The 15,068-nt window shown below is 36.2% G+C and overlaps 1 long non-coding RNA gene across 1 annotated transcript; it reads right to left on the bottom strand.

Annotated features, from left to right (window-relative positions):
- Positions 1 to 12,267: 12,267 nt before the first annotated feature.
- Positions 12,268 to 15,027, bottom strand: LOC133829941 (uncharacterized). Its single transcript, XR_009891903.1, has 3 exons — positions 14,942 to 15,027; positions 13,946 to 14,009; positions 12,268 to 12,785 (listed from the first exon to the last, which is right to left on the bottom strand). It is a non-coding gene; the product is annotated as an uncharacterized LOC133829941 (long non-coding RNA).
- Positions 15,028 to 15,068: the final 41 nt, after the last annotated feature.

Genomic DNA, 15,068 nt, shown 5'->3' on the forward strand with positions numbered 1-15,068 from the left:
TTGTCAACTTGTTCAATTCTCTATAATCAATACACATTCGCATCGTCCCATCCTTTTTCTTCACAAATAGCACCGGAGCTCCCCATGGTGAAAAACTAGGCCTGATAAACTTTTTATCCAGGAGTTCTTGCAACTGTATCTTTAATTCCTTTAGTTCTGCTGGTGCCATTCTATAAGGTGCCTTGGACACAGGGGCTGTACCAGGAAGTAGCTCAATCACAAATTCAATTTCTCTGTCTGGAGGCAATCCCGGTAAATCTTCTGGAAATACTTCTAAGAAATCTCTAACTACCGGTACATCTTCCGGTTTTAACTTTTGCTCCTTATACGTGTCAACCACACTAGCGAGATAACCCACACATCCACTTTTCAACAGTCGCCTGGCCTTCATAGCAGAAATTAATGGAATGCAACCTTTCGATGTCGCTCCAGTAAACATAAACTCATCTTCCTCCGAAGGCTTAAATATCACTGTTTTCCTTCTACAATCAATAGTGGCATTATACTTTGAAAGCCAATCCATACCCAAAATCACCTCATAATCGACCATCTCTAACATTATTAGATCAGCATATAATTCCCTACCATCAATGCAAATAGGAACCCCCCTCAACCAATGAGTAGAATACAGAATCTCTCCAGATGGTAACATTGTACTAAAAACTTCTGACAATTTTTCACACGATCCACCCAACCTTTTTACATATGTCAATGATGCAAATGAATGCGTGGCACCTGAATCTATTAATGCATGAGTGAGAATACCAGATGCAAAAATATCACCTGACACAACAGAGTTGTTGGTATCAGCATCAGCCTGAGTAATCGTGAACACCCTAGCATTTGTCCTCTGAGGTTCATCCTTCATTTGTTGGTTCTTCATCAATGGACAATCTTTGATAAAATGATCCCCCTTGCCACATTTGAAGCAGCTCTTAGTTAGAAGCCTGCACTCCCCGAAATGATTCTTTCCACAAGTTTGACATCGTGGCATTTGTTGGAATCCAGGTTGCCTGTTTTGCTGACCTCCTTTAAATTTCTTATTCTGTCCTTGTCTAAATTGGAAATTCTGGGCCCCTCTTTTGTTGTCATTGTGAAAGCGGCTTTGTTCTTTGTTGAATGGAGTGTCTCTACGAGGCGTGCTAGTAGCAGCTTTAGCTTTTGTTATTTTTTCTTCTCTATGTTCAGCTCTCAAAGCTTTCTCCACAGCCTGAGCATAAGAAAGAGGCCCTGTACGTCCCATATCTACATCTCTAGCCAATTCTGGTTGTAGACCCTCCAGGAAGCGATTCACTCTACTAGTTTCAGTGTTAACCAAGTCTGGTGCAAACTTGGCTAACCGGTCAAATGTCCTGGCGTACTCAGCCACTGATAGATTCCCCTGTTGCAATCTAGTGAACTCACTTACTTTGGCAGTCAACACAGCTTCATTATAAAACTTCTCATTGAAGACCAGTTCAAATTCTGCCCAAGTCATCTGATTCACTTCTCTAGTCTGCTTAACCACTTCCCACCAGATCTTAGCATCCTTTTTAAGTGTATGTGCAGCACAAGAAACTTTTTCCCTGTCACTTAGTTGCATGAACTCAAAGATGTCTTCTAAAGAACTCTTCCAGTCTTGTGCGTCAAGTGGGTCAGTGCTACCTTCAAATACTGGTGGGCGTTGTTTTCGGAACCGTTCATATAATGGTTCCATGGGGTGCACTGCAGGTGGAGCTTGTGGAGGTGGAGCTTGTGGAGGTGTTGGAGTTTCAATAGGTGGTGTTGGTGCTTGCCTTTGTCGTTGTTCTGCTAACAACTTCTCAATTTGTTCAGCCTGTCTATTCACCACCGCTCGAAGTTGAGCCATTTCTTGTTCATATTTATTGCTGCAAGAGCCTTCAGTAGCCCCCATACCATGTTCATGATCCATCTGTGTTATTATATATCTTTTAAGACAAAATGTCCATAACTTATGTCATTTAGCCAATAAAGCACATGATGCATGCAACCAGCACATAATAAATGCACACATAAAACTTACAGATGAACTGAGCATTATCCTTTCCTCAATGTGTACATATGAACGGTCTACAAGAACATTTTAACCATGGCGCTCTGATACCAACTTGTAACACCCTCACTTATTTTAGTTAAAAACCATATTTGAGGTGTTACATTTTAAAACTATATCATAATTTATTTCTGCGGAAGTCTGGACATATTTTTTTTTTTTTTTTTTTTTTTTTTTAAAACTTGAAAACTTATTTCACCTTATTTACATTAAACATAAAGTGTGTCTCAAACATATTATACATAAGTATTAAATAACCCAATTTATTTTCAAAACATAACTTCACACTTTATTACAAACATCTCACTGATAACTGAAATAACCCACAAAAAGGTCGATGTGTTCATATGTACAAATCAGGGTCAGGACCATGCTTCAGTTCTCCTCATATCATTCACATATTTCTTTCTCTACCTGCAACACAAGACAACTGTGAGCCTAAAGCTCAGTAAGCAAAGTAATGCATGCAATGCTAATGATTACCCAATATCAATGGACATATACAACTTCTTTTTAAATTTTGGGCCCCTTAATATTGTGCACACTGTTTGAATTGGTCAATGCCTGCAGGGCTTGTTACACATATAATACAAAATCCCATGGGTTCTCCTCCGGCTAGCCTTCACCACAGTAGGGCACATTAAAAACCTTATTCCATCGTTGCCCCGTCAGGCTCAAGAGTTAAGGCGGCCACACACTGTGGTGTCAATACATATAACAATAACTCATATGGAGGAGAATAAAAACGGAAATATGGCAAACAATATAATTGGTTCACTAAACCTAGCCCAAATTATTGGGCAGCCACTATAAGCCTACTATAGGCCTCCGTTTACACTTATTAACACTTTCATTTGCCTTTTCAAAACAGTGGCACTGAACTTAAACTTCTTATTACAACTTTCTTTTATGTTGCACAAAACTTGCAAAGGCATTATATAATTAATCATCATAATATCATGCATGGTCTTATATCATATAATAATTTACCATATCACTATTATGCCATGCATACAAATTTATGATGAAGTGTCACTGTATGTTAATACCACTTACTCACAAAATATTCATATAATGCATGCTTTCACATACCACATAATTCTTGTGTTGCAGTTGAGTACTTTACTTACCTTTTGTCCACAATATATTTCACCGTGTAACAAGTGATGTCTTAGGTATTGATGTGCTTATCCTGACAATAGCATGGATTTCTCATCATAATGATGGCAGTAATACATTGAACTCTCATTTAAAAAATACCCATAAGACTTCATATCAAATTTCATACCCAAAACATGCCTAAAATGCCTTAAACCACCTAGATCGAGCATTAGATTTATCTTAGACATTTGGGGAAATTTTGACAGAGTTTCCCCTTAATTTTAGCTATCCTCAAATATCAAAATACACCAATAATCAACATCAATTAACCTGCCATAACCATATATCCCAAATACCAACATGATTCATCATAAAGTTATCATATACCGATTTTGATAAAATTCTTATCTCCTAGATCATCACCCAAATTAAATGAGTCTCCACATATATTCAAACATTTATAAACATATATACTCTCTTATAAACTCAATCAAATAACCAAAAATCTTCTTGTACTCCAAGAACCCCAAAAACCTCATAAAACACAAAATTTCACTTACCGAGCAACTTTTCGGCGAAAACAATCTCTTCAAGCTTTTCTAAACCTCAAACCACTTGGAAACCCCAAGAAATATCTTAAAAAGGATAAAACACCATATATAAGTTCTCAGAAAAATTCAAAAACATAGTTTAACTTCCAAGTACAAGAACTTACCATAAAAAGGCTAGAACTAAGCTTAATCTACTTCTTTGGCTTTGCTTTCACTTGGATCTCCTTAGAATTTCTTCAAACCAGCCAAGAAATGGTTTTTGGTTTTCTTTTCTCTCTGTTTTTCAGAATAATGGTCGTGCAAAGTGATAAGGTTTGATGAAAATTCCTTATTTTCAATGATTTAGCCTTATTGTCAAAAGTTGACACCTTTCATCTCATCATTTCACCTTTTGACTTATGAAAACCTTATCACTTCAATAATTTCGACTTAATCATCTGCTAGGCCTATTATCCTTATGTGTAAAACACTCACACCAAACCTTAGGTCCATATGACTTCATACCCAATAGTTATGCTTACCCGATCGAGCGTAGCACACTTATGCTAAGCTCGTTTTGACTTTGCATCCATACCACTGATTATGTATACCTCCCATCAAGAATTGATCTAATGGTTCTAAAACCATTTTTACATCATCAATGAGACCTTAATCCTACCTCGATTACATTTGGTAAATCCATAAATACTCAATTTTACACCGAAATACTAGTAATCGACATTGTACTATTTTCCACTACTTAACCTATTTTGCCTTCTATATCTCACTTTCAACACTTAATTCCATGCCTTGTCCATATTTTTCATACTTTCTTATATCTTGAGCACATCAAACACCCATAAAAGACAACTCAAATGCCACAAGGTTAATAATATTGAGCATACATATAGACATCACATACACAACTTTTATACTTATACATGAAAACACTTATAAGAATATGCATATGCTCAAATTATACATATTGTATGATATGTAATGCAATGCAATCATGTGATTATTGGCTATATATATCAAAATAATGTGGGTGCTACAATCCTCTACACCTTATAAAAATTTCGTCCTCGAAATTTCTCTTACCCAAATAGCTCTGGGTATTTAGATCTCATTTCATCTTCCCGTTCCCATGTCATTTCCTCAATGTTTGAACTTCTCCACAAGACCTTAACCAGTGAAATCTTCTTATTTCTCAACTCTTTCTCTTTTCTGTCAAGAATTTTCACTGGTTTTTCTTCATATGTTAGGTCTTGTTCAACTTCTATTGGCTCGTAGTTTAGCACATGTGAAGGATCTGGCACGTATTTTCTCAATAATGAGACATGAAAAACATCGTGGACATTTGACAGTGATGGCGGTAATGCCAGTCTATAGGCTACCTTTCCCACCTTTTCCAATACTTCAAAAGGTCCAATAAATCTTGGGCTTAATTTCCCTTTCTTTCCAAACCTCATTGCTCCTTTCATAGGGGCAATTTTCAGAAATACCTTGTCCCCAATGTTAAACTCCACATCTCTTCGCTTTCGATCAGCGTAACTCTTTTGCCTACTCTGAGCAGTTAACATTCTTTTTCTTATCTTCTCCACTGCTTCAGTTGTCCTTCTGACCAGATCTGGACCAAGATACTTTCTTTCTCCCATTTCATCCCAATGAATTGGTGATCTGCATTTTCTGCCATATAACATTTCATACGGTGCTACACCAATCGTTGCATGAAAGCTATTGTTATAAGAAAACTCTATCAGACACAAATACTTCTCCCATGATCCTTGAAAATCTAGGACACAAGCTCGAAGCATATCTTCAAGAGTTTGAATGGTCCTTTCAGATTGTCCATCAGATTGGGGGTGATATGCCGTAGTAAACTTCAATTTTGTGCCCAATGCTCTCTGCAAACTTTCCCAAAACAATGAAGTAAATCGAGCATCTCGGTCTGAAATTATAGATACTGGCACTCCATGAAGTCTAACAACCTCTTGAACATATAATTCAGCCCACTGATCCATAGTATAAGTCATGCGTACCGGAAGAAAGTGTGCTGATTTGGTATATCGGTCTACTATAACCCAGATAGCATCATGTTGTTTAGAAGTCTTTGGCAATCCAACTACAAAATCCATAGTAATCTCTTCCCATTTCCACTCTGGTATCCGTATTGGTTGTAGTAAACCAGCAGGTTTCTGATGTTCAGCTTTCACTTGTTGACAGGTTAAACACTTGGCTACAAACTCGACCACATCCTTTCTCATGTTGGGCCACCAGTAGTGTCTTTTCAAGTCATTAAACATCTTGGTCGTCCCCGGATGTACTGAATACAAGGTATTGTGAGCTTCGGTAAGGATTTCTCTCTTCAACTCCTCATTATTAGGGACACAAACTCTTTCCTTGAACTTTAGCATCCCATTACATGACACACTAAACTCATTGACCTTCCCACTTTCCAATTCACCTTTTTGTTCCACCAAGTAAGGATCCTCACATTGACCTTGTTTGATTCTCTCTAACAAGGTAGACTGAATAGTCATCACTGATAATCTTCCTGTGATCACCTCAATCTCCGCTCTGCACATGTCCTCCTGAAGTGGTCTTGTCAGTTTCCTCAAAAATGACACATTACCATGAGACTTTCTACTCAGTGCGTCTGCAACTACATTTGCTTTTCCAGGATGATAAAGTATTTGACAGTCATAATCCTTCACTAGCTCCAACCATCTCCTTTGTCTCATATTTAATTCCTTCTGAGTGAAGAAATACTTGAGACTTTTATGATCGGTATATATTTCGCACTTCTCACCATACAGATAATGTCTCCAAATCTTTAGTGCAAAAACAACTGCTGCCAACTCCAGATCATGTGTTGGATACTTCTGTTCATAGTCCTTCAATTGTCTAGAAGCATAAGCTATGACTTTGCCATTCTGCATCAACACACACCCTAAACCTTGCTTTGAAGCGTCACTATAAATCACAAGTCCTCCTGATCCAGATGGAATAGTAAGTACTGGAGCAGAAACCAATCTTTGCTTCAAATCTTGAAAACTTTTCTCACAAGCTTCAGTCCATTCAAACTTATGATTCTTCCTCGTGAGTTGTGTCAATGGCATTGCTATCTTGGAAAATCCTTCAACAAATCTTCGGTAATAGCCTGCTAATCCCAGAAAACTCCTTACTTCTGAAACATTTGTTGGTCTATTCCACTTACTAACAGCTTCAATCTTTGATGGATCCACCGCAATACCATCTTTTGAGACTATATGGCCCAAAAATGCCACCTTCTCTAGCCAAAATTCACATTTCTTAAATTTGGCATAGAGTTGTTTTTCTTTTAATTTCTCCAACGTCAACCTCAAATGTTCCTCATGTTCTTCTTGGGATCGAGAATACACCAAGATATCATCAATAAACACTATTACAAACTTATCAAGGTAGTCCTTAAACACCCTGTTCATCAAGTCCATGAATGCAGCTGGAGCATTAGTTAATCCAAATGGCATCACAAGGAACTCATAATGGCCATACCGAGTTCGAAATGCGGTCTTTGGTACATCCTCTTCTCTAATCTTTAATTGATGATACCCAGATCTCAAATCAATCTTTGAAAACACTCCTCTTCCTTGTAATTGATCAAAAAGATCATCAATTCTAGGAAGTGGATACTTATTCTTGATTGTCAACTTGTTCAATTCTCTATAATCAATACACATTCGCATCGTCCCATCCTTTTTCTTCACAAATAGCACCGGAGCTCCCCATGGTGAAAAACTAGGCCTGATAAACTTTTTATCCAGGAGTTCTTGCAACTGTATCTTTAATTCCTTTAGTTCTGCTGGTGCCATTCTATAAGGTGCCTTGGACACAGGGGCTGTACCAGGAAGTAGCTCAATCACAAATTCAATTTCTCTGTCTGGAGGCAATCCCGGTAAATCTTCTGGAAATACTTCTAAGAAATCTCTAACTACCGGTACATCTTCCGGTTTTAACTTTTGCTCCTTATACGTGTCAACCACACTAGCGAGATAACCCACACATCCACTTTTCAACAGTCGCCTGGCCTTCATAGCAGAAATTAATGGAATGCAACCTTTCGATGTCGCTCCAGTAAACATAAACTCATCTTCCTCCGAAGGCTTAAATATCACTGTTTTCCTTCTACAATCAATAGTGGCATTATACTTTGAAAGCCAATCCATACCCAAAATCACCTCATAATCGACCATCTCTAACATTATTAGATCAGCATATAATTCCCTACCATCAATGCAAATAGGAACCCCCCTCAACCAATGAGTAGAATACAGAATCTCTCCAGATGGTAACATTGTACTAAAAACTTCTGACAATTTTTCACACGATCCACCCAACCTTTTTACATATGTCAATGATGCAAATGAATGCGTGGCACCTGAATCTATTAATGCATGAGTGAGAATACCAGATGCAAAAATATCACCTGACACAACAGAGTTGTTGGTATCAGCATCAGCCTGAGTAATCGTGAACACCCTAGCATTTGTCCTCTGAGGTTCATCCTTCATTTGTTGGTTCTTCATCAATGGAAAATCTTTGATAAAATGATCCCCCTTGCCACATTTGAAGCAGCTCTTAGTTAGAAGCCTGCACTCCCCGAAATGATTCTTTCCACAAGTTTGACATCGTGGCATTTGTTGGAATCCAGGTTGCCTGTTTTGCTGACCTCCTTTAAATTTCTTATTCTGTCCTTGTCTAAATTGGAAATTCTGGGCCCCTCTTTTGTTGTCATTGTGAAAGCGGCTTTGTTCTTTGTTGAATGGAGTGTCTCTACGAGGCGTGCTAGTAGCAGCTTTAGCTTTTGTTATTTTTTCTTCTCTATGTTCAGCTCTCAAAGCTTTCTCCACAGCCTGAGCATAAGAAAGAGGCCCTGTACGTCCCATATCTACATCTCTAGCCAATTCTGGTTGTAGACCCTCCAGGAAGCGATTCACTCTACTAGTTTCAGTGTTAACCAAGTCTGGTGCAAACTTGGCTAACCGGTCAAATGTCCTGGCGTACTCAGCCACTGATAGATTCCCCTGTTGCAATCTAGTGAACTCACTTACTTTGGCAGTCAACACAGCTTCATTATAAAACTTCTCATTGAAGACCAGTTCAAATTCTGCCCAAGTCATCTGATTCACTTCTCTAGTCTGCTTAACCACTTCCCACCAGATCTTAGCATCCTTTTTAAGTGTATGTGCAGCACAAGAAACTTTTTCCCTGTCACTTAGTTGCATGAACTCAAAGATGTCTTCTAAAGAACTCTTCCAGTCTTGTGCGTCAAGTGGGTCAGTGCTACCTTCAAATACTGGTGGGCGTTGTTTTCGGAACCGTTCATATAATGGTTCCATGGGGTGCACTGCAGGTGGAGCTTGTGGAGGTGGAGCTTGTGGAGGTGTTGGAGTTTCAATAGGTGGTGTTGGTGCTTGCCTTTGTCGTTGTTCTGCTAACAACTTCTCAATTTGTTCAGCCTGTCTATTCACCACCGCTCGAAGTTGAGCCATTTCTTGTTCATATTTATTGCTGCAAGAGCCTTCAGTAGCCCCCATACCATGTTCATGATCCATCTGTGTTATTATATATCTTTTAAGACAAAATGTCCATAACTTATGTCATTTAGCCAATAAAGCACATGATGCATGCAACCAGCACATAATAAATGCACACATAAAACTTACAGATGAACTGAGCATTATCCTTTCCTCAATGTGTACATATGAACGGTCTACAAGAACATTTTAACCATGGCGCTCTGATACCAACTTGTAACACCCTCACTTATTTTAGTTAAAAACCATATTTGAGGTGTTACATTTTAAAACTATATCATAATTTATTTCTGCGGAAGTCTGGACATATTTTTTTTTTTTTTTTTTTTTTTTTTAAAACTTGAAAACTTATTTCACCTTATTTACATTAAACATAAAGTGTGTCTCAAACATATTATACATAAGTATTAAATAACCCAATTTATTTTCAAAACATAACTTCACACTTTATTACAAACATCTCACTGATAACTGAAATAACCCACAAAAAGGTCGATGTGTTCATATGTACAAATCAGGGTCAGGACCATGCTTCAGTTCTCCTCATATCATTCACATATTTCTTTCTCTACCTGCAACACAAGACAACTGTGAGCCTAAAGCTCAGTAAGCAAAGTAATGCATGCAATGCTAATGATTACCCAATATCAATGGACATATACAACTTCTTTTTAAATTTTGGGCCCCTTAATATTGTGCACACTGTTTGAATTGGTCAATGCCTGCAGGGCTTGTTACACATATAATACAAAATCCCATGGGTTCTCCTCCGGCTAGCCTTCACCACAGTAGGGCACATTAAAAACCTTATTCCATCGTTGCCCCGTCAGGCTCAAGAGTTAAGGCGGCCACACACTGTGGTGTCAATACATATAACAATAACTCATATGGAGGAGAATAAAAACGGAAATATGGCAAACAATATAATTGGTTCACTAAACCTAGCCCAAATTATTGGGCAGCCACTATAAGCCTACTATAGGCCTCCGTTTACACTTATTAACACTTTCATTTGCCTTTTCAAAACAGTGGCACTGAACTTAAACTTCTTATTACAACTTTCTTTTATGTTGCACAAAACTTGCAAAGGCATTATATAATTAATCATCATAATATCATGCATGGTCTTATATCATATAATAATTTACCATATCACTATTATGCCATGCATACAAATTTATGATGAAGTGTCACTGTATGTTAATACCACTTACTCACAAAATATTCATATAATGCATGCTTTCACATACCACATAATTCTTGTGTTGCAGTTGAGTACTTTACTTACCTTTTGTCCACAATATATTTCACCGTGTAACAAGTGATGTCTTAGGTATTGATGTGCTTATCCTGACAATAGCATGGATTTCTCATCATAATGATGGCAGTAATACATTGAACTCTCATTTAAAAAATACCCATAAGACTTCATATCAAATTTCATACCCAAAACATGCCTAAAATGCCTTAAACCACCTAGATCGAGCATTAGATTTATCTTAGACATTTGGGGAAATTTTGACAGAGTTTCCCCTTAATTTTAGCTATCCTCAAATATCAAAATACACCAATAATCAACATCAATTAACCTGCCATAACCATATATCCCAAATACCAACATGATTCATCATAAAGTTATCATATACCGATTTTGATAAAATTCTTATCTCCTAGATCATCACCCAAATTAAATGAGTCTCCACATATATTCAAACATTTATAAACATATATACTCTCTTATAAACTCAATCAAATAACCAAAAATCTTCTTGTACTCCAAGAACCCCAAAAACCTCATAAAACACAAAATTTCACTTACCGAGCAACTTTTCGGCGAAAACAATCTCTTCAAGCTTTTCTAAACCTCAAACCACTTGGAAACCCCAAGAAATATCTTAAAAAGGATAAAACACCATATATAAGTTCTCAGAAAAATTCAAAAACATAGTTTAACTTCCAAGTACAAGAACTTACCATAAAAAGGCTAGAACTAAGCTTAATCTACTTCTTTGGCTTTGCTTTCACTTGGATCTCCTTAGAATTTCTTCAAACCAGCCAAGAAATGGTTTTTGGTTTTCTTTTCTCTCTGTTTTTCAGAATAATGGTCATGCAAAGTGATAAGGTTTGATGAAAATTCCTTATTTTCAATGATTTAGCCTTATTGTCAAAAGTTGACACCTTTCATCTCATCATTTCACCTTTTGACTTATGAAAACCTTATCACTTCAATAATTTCGACTTAATCATCTGCTAGGCCTATTATCCTTATGTGTAAAACACTCACACCAAACCTTAGGTCCATATGACTTCATACCCAATAGTTATGCTTACCCGATCGAGCGTAGCACACTTATGCTAAGCTCGTTTTGACTTTGCATCCATACCACTGATTATGTATACCTCCCATCAAGAATTGATCTAATGGTTCTAAAACCATTTTTACATCATCAATGAGACCTTAATCCTACCTCGATTACATTTGGTAAATCCATAAATACTCAATTTTACACCGAAATACTAGTAATCGACATTGTACTATTTTCCACTACTTAACCTATTTTGCCTTCTATATCTCACTTTCAACACTTAATTCCATGCCTTGTCCATATTTTTCATACTTTCTTATATCTTGAGCACATCAAACACCCATAAAAGACAACTCAAATGCCACAAGGTTAATAATATTGAGCATACATATAGACATCACATACACAACTTTTATACTTATACATGAAAACACTTATAAGAATATGCATATGCTCAAATTATACATATTGTATGATATGTAATGCAATGCAATCATGTGATTATTGGCTATATATATCAAAATAATGTGGGTGCTTTCTGGAATGACGACTGGCCCTACAAACCAAGACAAGTCTTTCCAGCGTGCTTTGTCCTCACTCGCACACTTCCTGGGAAAACTTCCCAGGGGGTCACCCATCCCTAGATTACTCCAGGCCAAGCACGCTTAACCATGGAGTTCTTAAGTGATGGGCTACCGAAAAGAAGATGCACCTTCCTGATATAGGTAGTACACATCAATCCATTTAAGCCTTCTTCAACTGTGTAGTCCCATACCTACACAGTCTTAGAATCATTACACTTGACCTTCCCCAGGCGGTGTGGGATTGCACAGCTTACCCGGTATTTCCCCTTACGGATCACGGGATTCTGACTGTCACAATCACCCCCCCTTACGGGCCCGACGTCCCTGTCGGCCACACTTCCGGCTGGGTCAAGGCTCTGATACCATTATGTAACGTCCCTAAGGTAGGGTACGTCTGCCACATACTCGTAATTCTAGGGTTTACGAGTATGTAAGGCACTTGACCAAAAGAATTAAATAAAATGATACGAAGAAATACAGAAAAATTTAAAACTTTTATATAAACTTATTAGAAGAAATTATTACACGTATGAATACTTTAAATTTAAGGCAGCCATATGAAAACTCTAAAACCATTATTGCATTGCTACTGAGTCCGTGCTCCACAAGTTGCTCAACAGCTAAAGCCACACCTGGAAAAATGTTGGAAAATAACATAATGAGCTAACGCTCAGTAAGCAAATCTCATGCATACACATACACATGAATGTCGTGAGTTTGTAGTGCACATATACTAATATGCTGACTTATATACTTATGCATTTCATTTATTGCTCATGCACTTTCAAACTTTACTTTTATGTTCTTTCTTTTAGTTTCACATTTTTATGGGCCCAATATCACTTGTGCACACTGTTTGATTCAGCCAATGCCTGCAGGGCTTGTTACACATATCATATAGAATCCCATGGGTTCTCCTCCGGCTAGCCATCATCTCAGCTAGGCTCATCATAACACTCATTTCATCGTTGCCATAGCTGCCATACTTATTACACATATGGAGGAGAAAGACGAAAACATGGCAAACATATCTGAATGGTCAACTCTGACCTAGCCCACACTAGTGGGCAGCCACTATAAGTCTTATAGACTTCCGTCTTCTTTACTGAACTTACTTGATTGCTTCATCAAAACAGTGGCACCCTTTTTAAACATCTTATTATCACTTTGCTTAAGCCTTGTGTCATTAAAATGTTTAACTTTACATAAGACTTTTCAAGACATTTCATAACTTTTCTCATATTCATATGCATGGTCTTATATCACATAATAATGTATCACATAACTGTACATGCCATGCATACATGCTGATGCTGAAATGCCAATGTTCGTGTTCATGACTCATGTTGATGGTATTCAATCAAGGCATTGTATCACATCTCATATAACTCAAAACATCTTTAGTCATAATACATGAAGCTTTGGGTTGGTGGCGTTGTTATACCTTAACGTAGAGCTATGGCTCAGGTCTAAGGTTTCCAGCCTAAAAACTTAAACGCTTCATATATCATAACATATAACAAATCATGAACATAGAGTAATCCACATATCCATCAACATAAGAACACATACTTGCACATAATTCATATCATTCTTAACCAAGTAAGACATCTTTCACATATCACAGAATTCATCAATTACATATCACACAACACCCTTATGGTGTTCATATAACCATTTTTCACATACTTATCATATGCATCATCATCATACCATACTTAACTCATCAGATGTACACAATCAATGTAGTCATGCATCTTACACTTAAGCACAAAATGTGAGATTTACTTACCTTAGGTCCTTAGCTTATTTTAAAATTCCTCACCAAGAGTCAATCAATCAAATCCATACAAATCCTATTCAAGGCACATCATTTATTAAATTCTATCAAAATCATAAATATACACTATTGATAGTGTATATTAATAATACCAGAAACTATATAAATGATAATAATAAATTATTATCAACGTAATGCAAATAACTCTTCATATAAAACCATGCTTTAAACCTTGCTCATAAGATAATGTACCCTTATGATAATAATAATAATAATCCCAACAAAAATAATAATTATCGTCTATAATTAAACTTATTTCGATATTAATAACAAAATACTTCAATAGCAATACGTATATGGATGTATATATTCAAATAGTCATTTTATAAAAGAAATCATATTTTTAACATAAAGTTGTAATAATCAATATAATGATAATAATATAAATATAAATATTTATATTATTATTAATTAGTCATAATATCAATTCCAGTGATATAATAAATATACTTTCTCCAAACTTCACTGGTCTTACAAATATCAATAACTGTAAGAAACTAATATTTGATATTATTTTAATATTCAAATATTAATATACAATAATAATGGTTAGATAATAGGTTTACTATAAATCATACTTTTCATATATATATATATATATATATGAATCTGTATTCTTGATTTACTTAACAAAATAATAACAATAATAATTAAAATTACTTAATCATAATAATTTCCATATTAATATAAAATCAATTAAATATGTATTTTTATACTTTATTTAATATCTAATATTTTCTAGAAAATTAGACAGCACAACGGCTATAAAGTGGACAATTCCAAAATCAAAACCTGTATAAAAAATATATATAATCCCAGACAGCCAGTAAATTACAGAAAATATTCCACATATCAATAATATATAATTATATACTATAAATACACATAATAACAATTACTCTAATCAATCACAATTAAATCACAATATATAGGTTAAAGAAATTATACCAAAATGATCGGGTTCCACAATAAGTCAAACGATGATTTTCTGAGACTCAAAACGTACTTCGGAACCTCGAACACTAAGTTTCGACCCCATCCATTGGGATGAGACAGGAGAAAGGAGGTACTTAGG

The sequence above is a fragment of the Humulus lupulus genome, chromosome 4 (assembly GCF_963169125.1).
Source record: "Humulus lupulus chromosome 4, drHumLupu1.1, whole genome shotgun sequence".
NCBI lineage: Eukaryota > Viridiplantae > Streptophyta > Magnoliopsida > Rosales > Cannabaceae > Humulus > Humulus lupulus.